The sequence below is a fragment of the Lactuca serriola genome, chromosome 6 (genome assembly GCF_051521515.1).
Source record: "Lactuca serriola cultivar US96UC23 chromosome 6, Lser_US96UC23_V15, whole genome shotgun sequence".
Taxonomy (NCBI): domain Eukaryota; kingdom Viridiplantae; phylum Streptophyta; class Magnoliopsida; order Asterales; family Asteraceae; genus Lactuca; species Lactuca serriola.
Window position 1 is genome coordinate 158559881 of NC_136413.1, and position 10437 is coordinate 158570317.

Sequence of the window (10437 nt, forward strand, 5' to 3'; positions counted from 1 at the left end):
TAAGCCGTATACATATAAGTATGAAATTTATTTAAATTAAAACTTTAACCTCTTTGTAACATGTCGAGCAAAGGGGTATTTTTCATATATTCCAGTACACACAGAACATACATATAAACTATAATAGGTATAATTTATGAAACATACATACAACACTACTAGTTCAAGGAACAATACAAGAACATACATGATAAATTATAATAGGTATAATTTATGGAACACATACACTATTTACTAAGATTCAAAGGTTCAATACATAAATAATTATTTTACACTACGAGTAGACTACAAAAAGGGAATACGTGCATTTACAAGAACATGAGAACCTTTACACACTATACGTAAACAAGTTAATTCAGGATTGTGAGCCACTACTTCGTTTTACCTTTTAAGGTATGCTTTAAAGTCTTAATTATAACCAGAGTCTCTTGGAGCGAGAGTGTGAATTTGTGTATAGATCTATACGAGACTGACAATCCCGCACCTAAACTGTTAGCTACAGTTAGGCCGACAGGCCTGGGGGGACAAATGTCATAACATTCCGACGCCTGAAGAACGTCGTGCATGCCACTAGTCACTTTAGCATCGTTATAACCTCACTCACAATAAATATTAACTAAACATTTTGTTTACGGGACAAACACATCTTCAAAGGTTTTATTTTAATAATAGAACTACATTACAATACACTACTTTACAGTACAACTGGTGGATTCCAGACTCATATATACAAAAGGGTTTTCATACACATTCAGTATAGTACACTATTTTCCCAATACAGTACACTATTTTCTTAATACAGTAAAATGTACAATTCTAGGAATCATTCATGATATGGTTTTATTTATTAATAAGACTACAATATACTATTTCAGAGTATTGTAACAAACATACATTTTAGTCTTAAGGCCTAAGACTACCGTTCATTTACAATAGAAAATATTGGATTTTAGGGAGGAATACACTAAAATTTTCAGAGAACAGAGACAAACATTCCATCTCAAAAACATACTTATGAACTCACCAACTTACATGTTGATACACTTTCAAAATCACTTATATTTTCAGGGAACTAGTAGACAGGTACATTATAGGTTTTTTAAGAGACAGAGCATCCATGGTGTTACGTCTATAGTTTTCTATACATTTTGGTGTTATACAAACAATGATACAAATACAATGTAAACACTATATTATCAATGCAATGGTTGTTGTTACTTTGATTACTATTATTTAATTGTTGTGATATTGTACATGACGTCCTCCGCCCTTGAACGTTTCCTTCGTTCCGGTTTGGGCGTGTGACATATTGGTATTAGAGCATTGTTTATAGTCAACTAAGTATATCAGACCATAAAAGATATACAACTATAAATGTTGGATAAGGTGTCTAAGTCCGTAACTATATTTGGTATCAACTTGACTCGACCCGACATGGTCCATTTGGGTTGCACTTCACCTAACAGCTTGTATGGATATACTTTTGAGAATAAGAGGTTTATGATATATTAATATATTATTAGTTATAATATATTAATATGATATCATAATTATTTAATTAGATAGATCAAGAATTAATTTATAATTAATTTGGTGATCAAAATGTAGCTAATTAAATATGGACTCCTTTTTATATATATGGATTAGGGTAAGATTTATTTAGGATGGGCTAAGAGTACAAGGAGTCCATGGATAGTCCATGAAGCTTTTAACCCATGGATCCTAGGTAAATGAAGAGTCATGGGTGTTAGGGTTTGTTAGGTGCAATTTGTGCACCTTTTTGTGCACCTTTTAGTCCCATTCCATGCATCTATTTAGCACAATTATTCTTCCTTTTTCTTGCATTTCATCATATTCATGTTAGTCTCTAGAACAACCTTATTTGCACACTTTTATGTATTTTTCAGGTAAACCGGAGGTTGGAACGCGCTTTGGGAAGTGCTGGGAAGCATTGGTGAAGATTTCGGGATGATCGGGCGAAGAACGAAAAAGTTGGAAAAATCAAGTTTGGAATTGGAGTCAGAGAGGTACACGGAGCATGTTGAATTTACACTGAAAAGTGGGCACGGGGAGTGTTTGACCAAAATGGGAGCTGTTGACCATGCTGAACATGGGGCGTGTCAGTTTAGTGCAAATCAACACGGGGCGTGTTGCTGAACACGACCCGTGTCAGTTTAGCCTATTTTAACACGGGCCGTGTTCGACCCAAAAACCAACTTTTGGCACTTTTTCCTATCTTTCATATTACGGGTTAAGAGCCATTTATACACACACACAACATATCAGAGCACCATTGGAGAGGAGAATTCGAAGGTTTTTGCAAGGGTTTGCCCGTCAATCATTTGGAAACATTAATTCTTGTTTTTGTAAGTTGTAATTACACTTAATTTCATCTTTTGAACTTGTGATCTTGTTCTAGCCATGTGTGGCTAGAACCTTAGTTTCTCCAATTTCATGTTTTGACTCCTTGGTAGTGACTTCAATCATATGACATGATGTTTGTTCTTAATTTCTATCTAATGAATTTGATTTTGCTTCAATCGAATGTTTGATTCTAATTGTGATTCTTATTGGCCATTTGAATTAGGGTTAGGTCATTCAAGTTATCTCTTTTACAAAATCCGTAATTGTTTTGTGAAATTGAACAAGTAACAAGCATTAAATTGATCTCTATTGAATGAATTTAGTGTAAATCTTATTCATACACTTTTACACTCCTGAGCTTATGAGGAGTATTGGGTGTTGTTGGGAACATTCACATAAAGCTTCATGCAATCTTATAATCTAATTCTAAGAGCTTGTTTAGATTAGGTTATTAATGTTAGGGTTAATCAAAGAGCTTGTTTTGGTTAATTAATGTGGTGAATGGGAGGTGTTAGAGCTTGTTAACACTTTCAAGTACCAACTTAGATAGAATTAAACAAATATCATGTTATCTTGGAATCACATTGCTAAGTTGTCATACATGAGGTTGGAGTCCTTACCTTTTCTGGATTTAATTCACTCTTTTAGTTGATTACTTGTGTTTTTAAGTGTTTGTTTTAATTATTTTATTCTAAACCCCCCTCTTTACTGTTGGTGATCATAGTACCTTGCGCAAAGAGGTATAGACTAATTATCCCGTGTCTCTGTGGATCGACCCTGCTTACCTTGTACTACCTTTTAGTATAGTGGGATTCTTTTGGAGTATATCGTACCCCATTATTTGTTGGGTCTGACACGCCTAACAGGGTTTAACCCTAATCCTCCATACTATATAAAGGAGTCATTGGTTCTAGAATTAACACTAGAGTGTGTGTGAGCATAGGTGTGGCCGATTTCTAGAAGTGTTATTACTCTCTCAAGAGCTTCCAACTTGTTTTAGTGATTTGTGACACCACTTGAGGCATCCACACTATTGGTGCTAGGCTCATAAAATCCAAGCAATCAACCACAAAAGAAAGGTATGTTATTCTACTTAAAGTTTTGTATTACAAGTACCCCATAACATGCTAGTTAGGTTGTAAACCTTGGAAATCAAATTTGCATGTATTTTAGAGAAAACATAGATCCAAGGTTTCTAGTGTTGCATGTACACCATAGGGGTGTTAGTATGCTCAAAACCCAACAGTGGTATCATAGACTAGGCTTGTTTTCTTGATACTTGATGCAAACTTGTTGAAAAAGCTCGAAAAACTACTATCTGCAGCATGAACTCGCCGAGTCTATGGGGGGACTCGACGATTCCATGTGTTATTTCATCCTACTCATCGAGTAGGTTCTTGCACTCGACGAGTAGGAGCCCCTGAGTGCAGATTTTTGAGTTTTGCTGCTGGAAATGGACTAGAAACATTACCCTAAACTGTTTTGGTGTTTTAAAACTTGTTTTAGATGGTGTAATGTTTATGTTAATCTATTTACAATGGCTAATATCAAAATTCCATGTTTTATATGTGTTAATATGATTCTTAAAATTTTGATATGAATGGTTATGTTCTTATGAGTTTTTAGAAGATCATAGGAATTATGTGTAATTTGCTTGTAGTATAATTCTTGATCTTAACGGCTAATGATGGAGTCCATAACTTGTCCTCAAGTTATGGATAACCAAAAGTCACTTATTTAAAAGTGTTATTAAAGAATGAAATGTTACATAAAATGAAGAGTCTTCAATTTATGAACCATTAAAACTCATAAGTTATGAATTGAAGAGTCTTGAATAGTTTCAAAACTTGCCCTCAAGTCTTGGAATTTGTAAAGTCTCACACATTAATACTTTAATTCCAAATAGATCCTTGGAATTTTAAAAGTTTAAAATTCAAACCTTATACTTCTATAATACTAAAAGTTTAATTATCATTATATATATATATATATATATATATATATATATATATATATATATGTGTGTGTGTGTGTGTGTGTGTGTATATGTATGTATAAGAATAATTCAGTCTTACCGTTAGTAGGCCTCATTCACGAAGCTGGTCTATAAGGGGGTATAAGGTTACTGCCTATAAAATGGTGGTTTAATGGGTGTCCACTTTCACCCACCGCTTCCTTGACTGGTGGAGGGTCGTTAGCCAAACGGGTAGGATAAGACCTAAATCCTCATTAAAAGTATAATGAAATTATAAAGTAACTAAACCTTTATTAATTCCCAATCTTAGTTACTTTAGGAAAATGTGAAATTGGTGCTAACCCATGAAATTACACTTTGTACCTTACCAAGTCGTTAGTGGAGCGTGTGTGGTTAACCAGCACACTAACAAGGACTAGTAAGAGTGACAAAGAGTGACTTAAGTTTTATCATAGATCGGTGGAACGCGTGTGGTTAACCGACACATCTATTAGGTGATAAAATTAAGGGTACCAAGTCAATTTGCATGGTTATTCACACTGTAACGCCCGCAGATCCGGGCTAGTCAATTTAGAGGCAATAGGGGTCGAAAACGACTTTTTGATAAAAGATTATTTAGAATAAATAATCTTAACCAAGTTGTAGAATATGTCACAAGGTTTCCGTACATATAAAGAACACCAAAATTCGAGTTATAACGAAGAAGTTATGACCCGTCGAAGTTTCGCGACGGAACCGGCACGACACCGGGAAGCGTAAAAAAAGTGAATTTACGATAGAAGACTTTTTAGCCTTAGCGATCTAAACGAAAGTCTTAGAATACGTTAACGAGAGCGGCCATATAAAGAACGCCCAAATCTGACTTCGTATGAGGAAATTATGATTTTTCGAAGTTTCGGCTTAGCAGTGTACAACCTGAAGTTCGAATAATAGATCGAGCGGTTTTGGCTGACACAACCTAAACGAGAATTGAAGATCTCGTTAATAGTAGTGTAACGATAAAAAGACAGACAAAAACGGACATTGGATGAAGAAGTTATGGATTTTTAACGGACCAATCTTGTCTTAGCCTGTTAAAAATATAAAATTTAAAATAAAGTCAAAATTAGCCGACAGAGTCTAAATGAAAGTTGTAGAGTACATTCCCACCTATGCGTGGATATAAAGAACTTCGAAAACGAAGCTCGTATGCAAGACTTATGAATTTTTGAATTCGGGACTCGGATTTGCGAGATTTGGTGACGTGGACGGATCCTAGTCGTTGCTTGATGATCACGCCTCGCTTCGAATTTGCGACCCGTCGCCTTCGCTTACGCCCAGCGTCCGAAGCTCGGTACGTGCCGCGTACAACTGCCCCCTCGGTCCACAAGCAGCCGCGTAGCTCCAGCCGATGTCTAACGCGTGCCTCGTACGAAGCCATCTGGTAGCCCGATGCGAACTACACCTAGCGTAGCCGAGGACTACGCCTAACATATGTCTGAGGCTGATGAGGCTATAAATAGCATGCGAATTCATCCGAATTTCTCACACCTTTCTCATATCTCTCTCTCTCTAAACTTTCTCTCTCTAGGGTTTTGAACCCTCCCTAAAGTCTAGGTGAACCCCTAGCACCCGAGGGAAGCCCCGAGGCTCCCGGAGTCCCGAGAAAAAGAGTCTTTCGGTTTCGAAACACTGCTCCAAACAAAGCCCGATTTTCCATAAAACCCACTGTAAGTGTGATACGCTTACGCTATTTTTAATATAGCTTTTATATAATTATAGTAATGTTATTAGGGCCTTAAAATAATTATTTTGGCTATTATTATGGGTTATATAAGTATTGTTTAACGCTTATATAATAATAATAATAGTAGCCAGACTATTAATTAGTCTCGGTGAATATTAACTAAACCCTAGTAGTAATGATACTAGGTTTCGTCGAAGGAAATTGTTTTGAGATAACGAAGTGCTGTCTGAGTAATCCAGTCACCACCGTATCAAGTGAGTGCATAGTTACTTTCAGCTTACACATAGATATAAAGTATTTTACATAAATTACGTGCTATGTGTGCTTATTATCTGAATACTTGCTGTCTATGCTGGATGAACGATTTTATACATGATTTAAATGATTTAAAATGTATATGTATTTTATATCTACGATAATGTTGGGGTAAAACATAGGTAGATGTCATAGATGGAGTATGAGTTGGATGATGAGTTGAGAGGTGTTATAGACCACGAGGTGAGGGTGAGAGGTGGACGATGTGAGAAGCCTTTTTCCCAAATGATGGCCCCGTCATTCAGCAGAGTATGGATGGCAACCACAGACTATTCTAGACAGTCCAGTGGAACACTAGCAGGCTCACAACCTATAGGTGTTGTGAACGATGTGTTCACTGGTGTACTCTAAAAACCCATTGACATGTATTGCGAGTGGATACTGTCGATAAACGAAATAGCCCTGGTAGCTATGGATTTAGTTCCCATTGAGTAAACCCTGGCAGCTATGGATTTAGTGCCTACTGAGTAAACCTTGGCAACGATGGATTTCGTGCCGATTCCTTAGGATGATCCTTAGGAATGAATGAGCGAGGAGTAGCTGATTCTTAGGGTAGATCCTTAAGAGCAAAGTAGATAATGGGGATGGGTAATTGGGTTGATTTTTTGATTGTTTAAACATAATAATTATATTATTGTGGGTTGAAAACCCTATGTACTCACCAAGTTTCCCAACTTGACCCACTCAGTTTATTTATATCACAGGTGTTGATATGAAGTCACATTACACTGAGAGATTAAAGAGATGTAGATCATTAGCGTAAATAAATGTAAATTCCGTTTATGCTTATGTTTCTGTATTGACGATGGCATCCCAAAGGTTTTAAATGAATAAAATACGTTTCTTCGAAAATGCTTTAATAACGTATTTATCATGTTTTTCTGGGGAGGAAATAATGTATATCATATTGATTCTTCGATGAGCTTAGATAAAGCATCCTTGTGTCATTGTCGTCTTGGACATGTTAACAAGAAGCGCATAGGCCAACTCCAGAAGGCTGGAGTTTTGGAATCATTTGAGCTAAGGTCAGATGATAGTTGCGATTCTTGTTTACTTGGAAAAATGACAAAGTCACCCTTCACTGGTACTTGTGAGAGGGGTGAGGGTTTGCTGGACCTCATACACACAGATGTGTGTGGACCCTTCAAAATAGCTACAAGGGATGCTAATCGGTACTATGTGACTTTCACTGATGATTATAGCAAATATGGATATATCTACTTAATCAAACATAAGTCAAAAACCTTTGAAAAGTTCAAAGAATTTAAGCAGGAAGTCGAGAATCAGTTGGGCAGGAATATCAAGATGCTCCGATCCGATCGAGGAGGAGAGTATCTTAGTATTGAGTTCCTTGACTATATTAAGGAATGTGCGATAGTCTCACAATTGACACCTCCTAGGATACCACAACTGAATGGTGTTGCTGAGAGGTGCAATAGGACCTTATTAGACATGGTTCGTTCCATGATGAGTCGAGCTTCGTTACCAAAACACCTCACGATATGTGGACTGGAAAGTTCCTAATTTGGATGACATCAAAATTTGGGGTTGTGAGGCTTTCGTGAGGCGTGAGTCTCATGACAAGCTTGAACCTCAAAATGAGAGGTGTATTTTCATCGGCTATCCACAGAGATCCTTTGGTTACCTCTTCTATAGACCCAGTGATAATGTGGTCTTTGTAGCAAGAAGAGGAGTCTTTCGTGAGAGAGAATTTATAAGCCAAGGGGACAGTGGGAGGCAAATTGACCTTGAAGAGCTTCAAGAGTCAAGTGGTGAAGGAACCTCAAACACTATCTACCAACCTGAGGAGGAAACTCCTGTTGAGGCGATAGATGAGTCTGTACCTCCGAGGCGTTCCACTAGAGTTAGGAACACACCTGATTTTTATTATGGTTATCACATCACCACTGAAGGTGATACATTTATTAGTGATAGGACACTAATAGATTTGGATGAACCTAATAATTACAAGGAAGCCATGGCAGGCCCTGAGTCTGCTAAATGGAAGGAGGATATAGACAACGAGATTTAGTCCATGTATGTCATTCAAGTTTGGAACTTGGTTGACAATGTGCCAGGTCGTAAGACAGTTGGGTGCAAATGGATCTTCAAGAAGAAGACCGACATGGATGGGAAGGTACACACCTACAAAGCAAGACTGGTGGCGAAGGACTTTACTCAATGTTTAGTGGGTATAGAGACGTGGTCATGAATGAAGCACACAAGACTTGATACTCCATTCACCCAGGTTAAGACAAGATGTATCTGGACCTCAAACAACTGCATTGGTGGCTGAACACGAAAGCTGAGATTGCTACCTATGTGGGCAAGTACTTGACTTGTGCCAAAGTCAATGTGGAATACTAGAAGCCATCAGGTTTACTGCAACAACCAGAAATACTTGGGTGGAAGTGGGAGCAGATTACAATGGATTTCATTAGCAAGTTGCCCAAGACTACGGGTGGTCATGGCACCAATTGGGTAATCGTTGACAGGTTAACCAAGTCCACACACTTCCTACCAAGAAAGGAAATAGACAAGATGTAGAAACCGATCATAATGTACATAAGAGAGATAGTACTACAGCACGGTGTGCCAATATCTATTATCTCTGATAGAGACAGTAGAGTCACCTCAAGGTTCTGGCAGTCACTACAAAAAGCGCTGGGAACTAGGCTGGACATGAGTACAACCTACCACCCACAAACCGACGGGCAGAGTGAGAGGACTGTGCAAACCTTGGAAAACATGCTGAGAGCTTGCGTGATTGACTTTGGTAAAACATTGGATACCCATTTTCCACGTGTCGAGTTCTCATTCAACAACAACTATCACACTAGCATTAAGTTTGCCCCATTCGAAGCCCTTTATGGCCGTAAGTGCAAATCCCCTATATGTTGGGCTAAGGTGGGTGACATGCAACTAGCTAGAGGGCAAATTCCTGACAACACTCTCACTGGTACGGAAATCATAAGAGAAACGACTGAGAAGATCGTCCAAATCCGAGAACGATTGAAAGCTTCTAGAGACAGACAAAAGAGCTATGCAGACAAGAGATGGAAACCCTTGGAATTCTAGGTTGACGACCGTGTTCTGCTGAAGGTCTCACCCTGGAAGGGCATGATATGCTTCGGAAAGCGTGGAAAACTAAATCCAAGGTATATTGGGCCATTCGAGATTCTTACTAGAATCGGCCTAGTAGCTTACAAACTCCGATTACCACAAGAACTAAATATCGTACACCCTGTCTTCCACGTGTCAAACCTAAAGAAGTATCTACCTGACGAGACTCTTGTGATTACACTCGATGAAATTAAGATAAACAAGAATCTACAATTCATGGAAGAACCAACAGAAATCATGGATAGGGAAGTCAAACGAACGAAACAAAGTCATATACCAATAGTGAAGGTTCGCTGGAACGCCAAGCGGGGACCTGAATTCACTTAAGAACGAGAAGATCAAACATAACGAAAGTACCCACATCTTTTCCCTAGTCTATGATGTACTATCCATAGAATTCTAATTTTGGGACAAAATTCCCTCTAACGGGGGGATAATGTCACAACTGGAAAATTTTAGACCTGACAAAGTCTAAACCCGAACCTAGTACAAGTTAAACCACTTTTCAATTCTAGTTGCATTGTATCATGTATATCCTTAGAGACATGTTTATAAGCTAGTAACTAAGTATGGTTTAAAACCTAAGTTGATTTAAGCTAATATATGTCAACATAAGTTAAAAGTTAAAAGTTTAAACCATATAAAAACCATATCACAACACTGGAGAAGCACTGCTACACTCTCAACTGCTCACACTGATCAGACCTGCGAATTGACTACTAATGAAAAATATTAAACCTCAACCATCAAAAGCCAACTATCAACGGACAATAGTCACCACACCGTAATGAATCCTTGGTCACATCGTAGCCAATTTTGGATAAAACATTCGTGTTGTAGCGTGCCGCCATGTCGTGGGCCTTCCTTGGCCATGTCGTAGTTTTGGTTAGAAAGACATTTCTTCCTTAAGGGCTTAATCCATTAAGATAACTCC